The following is a 3,865-nucleotide window of genomic DNA, read 5'->3' as shown; positions in this document are numbered from 1 at the left end:
GTTCTCATCACCTACAACATAATTGTAATCACACTCATAGCCAAAATGAGAATTCATGGTGAAAAGAGAAAATAAAAACAAAAACTACTAAGAAATAATGAAACAAAGTCCTAACTAGCAAGCAATCCAAAAAAAATCAAGCTATTCACAATATTCACATATATACAATAACCAATAACACAACACCATTGCAACTCCCCGGCAACGGCACCATTTTGATGATTGGATTTTTGATGGTTTAGAATTTCACAAATGCATTCTCGTTGCAAGTATAGTTCCTAAACCAAACAATAATCTTTTCATACAAAAAGTTGTTTGTCACTAAAACAAACCCCTAAATTTATAAACCGAAGTATTGAAATCTCGGGTCATTCTCCCTAGGAATTACAATAAAGTGTCTTGTTATTGGTTTGAGTTGTTTTGGGGTTTTGATAAGAGGCATGAAAGTTAATGGCAATGAAAATAAACTAACAACTATAAAAGGCTCTTGGCAAGGTATGAAAACTAGAAGTCTTATCCTAGTTATCCTTCTCAATTGTGATGAGGATTGTTCATTGCTACCACTTAGTTAACCCTTACTAAATAAAGGAAAGTCAAGTGGATGAATTGACTTGAGCCACAAGTCCTAGCCAACTCCCAAGGAAAGACTAGCTTTTCGGGAAGTTAAAAGCTTTTTTAAAAATAGTGTCAAACACATAGATTATGACTTTTTATAATCTAAAAGTTAAAAAAAGTAGCTTCTCCTACTTCCCAAACGGGCTCTAATTACTCTACCTAGGCCAAGAGGAATAAAATCTACACTAAAACTAAAAGAGACATTTCATCAAACACATAGAGTGCAATAAAAGTAAACACTATTAAATGCAAGAATTAAAGTAATCTACAACTACAAAAACAAAAGATCAACAATAGAAAAGCAAAGAGGACACATTTAGTATGAATTACCTCTTATTGAATTGGAAGAATGTAGAAGGAACAATACTAGATCTACAACAAAATATAAGAACAACATAAAGGAAATTACAACAAAATAGTAGAAGAAGATGAATGTAACAACAAAGAATTGAGAGGTAGAAGTGGAAGAAAGCAAAGATTAAAACCTAGATCTAAGAACTAATCCTAATCCTAATCTTAGAGAGAAGTGAGAGCTTCTCTCTCTAGAAACTAACTCTAACTACTAAACTATGACTAATGGTCAAAAGTATGAAAAGTATCTTGATTCCCCTTCAATCCTTGGCTTAAATAGCATCAGAAATGAGTTGGATTGGGCCCACAAGGCTTTAGAATTCGCTGGCCACGTTTTGCTTTAAGTGAACCAGGTGGCAGCAACGGCGCATGCGCGTACTATGCGCGTGCGCGCCACCATACGTGTAGCAACTATGGCAAATCTTATATCGTTTCGAAGCCCCGGATGTTAGCTTTCTAACCCAACTGGAACCGCATCATTTGGACCTCTGTAGCTCAAGTTATGGTTGTTTAAGTGCGAAGAGGTCGTCTTGACAGCTTTCCGGTTCTTTCATTTCTTCATGAGTTCTCCAACTTTTCATGCTTCTTTCTTCATTCCCTTGATCCAATCTTTGCCTCCTAAGCCTTAAATCACTTAACAAACATATCAAGGCATCTAATGGAATCAAGGTGAATTAAATTTATTTATTTTAAGACCTAAAAAGCATATTTTCACTCTTAAGCACAATTAAAGGAGAATATACAAAACCATGCTATTTCATTGAATAAATGTGGGTAAAAGGTGATAAAATCCCCTAAAATCAATACAAGATAAGCCCTACAAATTGGGTTTATCACTGGGTAGGAGAAGCATGTAGGCGAAAGATCGCGGGACGTCTCATTGCAGAGAGGAACTGAGGTTACAAAACGGGAAGAATGCTTCAGCCTTCAGATTCATGCATCAGCTAGGCCTGGCAAGGAAGATCCCACGATGACAGCAACACCTAACAGAGAGTGATGCGAGGAGGACGACATGGAGTTAGGGTCGGGCACGGGGGAAAGCGAGTAATGAGGCGAATCAGGTTCTGGTTGGGCAGGGTCAGATCTCTAGCTCATAGCCCCTGTCCAAAAAAAAAAATAAAATTAAATGCGACTGGTATTTAACAATCAAATCGGTAATGGAACTCATCATGTCATTAGTTTATTTATTTATTGATTTAACTGATGAATTATTAATTGAATTAGTTTTATATAAATAAAAATTATAAGATAATAAAATTTTTAAAATATATATCTTAATTAACTAATATTTTAAAAATAATTAAATTTCAACAAATTATAATCGACAAGTTATAACTCGATTATTATTAAATAAATGTATAAAATCTAGTATTTTTTATGATAAAAATTTTTCAAATTTTATTTTTATATTAAAATATTTTTATATTTATTATATTGTTATATACTATGTGTATTTACTGAAAAAATATTAATAATACCATATAATCATTCGAAAAATAGTCCCTCAGATTCGAAAAAATACACCACGTTAGTCCTTATCCTATTTTCTGTCACTGGAGGACTCACGCCGTTAGTGACGTGGCCAAATATTGCCACGCTGGACACTAGGAAACATCGTCGTTTCTAAATTGGCACTAAAAAACCCCTTTAAGCGACGTCGTTTCTATGCGATGGGAAAACAATATAAAAAAATTCAGATTTACTTTATATTTTTATTAATAATCCAATTTTTATAACTATACTCAGTATATGAGTATGAACTGTATTATAGCTTATCACTAAATATAATATAAAAATATTTTTGTTTCAAATATAATTATTTAAATACAAGTTATGGATGTATCTTAAATTCTTAATACAATAATCTTACCTACACATTTAAATTAATGCTTATGACTATTAAATATAAGGATGAGATGAACTAAATAAAAATATGTGAGAATCACACCAGGTTTGACTTTTTTATTTTTCTTAAAAATATTAGTTTGTGGTAACTACTTAAAAACTAAATCTTGAGTTTGACCGAATGAATTTAGAAAAGTACAAATGTTCAATACTGAGAAAGAAATTTCCCCATAATTGACCAATTTGACTTAAGCTAAGAGACTGATGACTTAGACTACATATTACGAGGAAAAAGAAGACTATACATCTCGATAAAAGTAGTTTTACGGAATATTATAACATTTTTTGTTATTTCAGTAAAATTGTGAAAATCGAACTGTTAAATAAATCAGTTGGATAACTGATCCAATAATTTAATAATTCAACTGAAATCATAGTACTACAAATAATAAATTGATTTAACTCATTGTTCCATTATAAATAACAATTCAATTCTATTGTCCACCATAAACTTTAAAATTAGTCTACACCAAATTCACAATAAAAGAAATAAAACATAAAAAATATATACAAATAAAAACGTTTATTTGAATCACAATTCTCAACCAAATCAAATTGTATAGCATTAGAGAATTCTTTCACCCTTTTTAATAACCATATATAAAGTCACACTCAAAATTTAAGTGAATTATCAACTCAGTCCTTATTCATTTTTTAGAATAACAATGTAATTTTTTAAGAGAAAAATAATCCATTTTGATTCATGTTCTTTATTTTGTGATACAATGTAGTTTCTGTGACTATTTTTCCGTCAATTTTGGACGAAAAATATTGACATGTCAGATTTAAAAATAGATAAAAATCTAATTGTGTCTAAATTTAAATTGGTTAAGAATTTATTTATCCTTTTTTTCTAAATGATATATTTTTTAAATTATTTTTTATTCATTATATTAATATTCTTTTTCAATAAATTATTGAATATATGGTATAATAAACATAAATTAATTAATAAATTATTTAAATTTTATTTATTTATTATGAAACTAAATAA

This window comes from Arachis duranensis, chromosome 3, assembly GCF_000817695.3.
Source record: "Arachis duranensis cultivar V14167 chromosome 3, aradu.V14167.gnm2.J7QH, whole genome shotgun sequence".
Classification (NCBI taxonomy): domain Eukaryota; kingdom Viridiplantae; phylum Streptophyta; class Magnoliopsida; order Fabales; family Fabaceae; genus Arachis; species Arachis duranensis.
The sequence above is the reverse complement of the archived record's forward strand: the minus strand, read 5'-3'. Positions refer to the sequence as shown.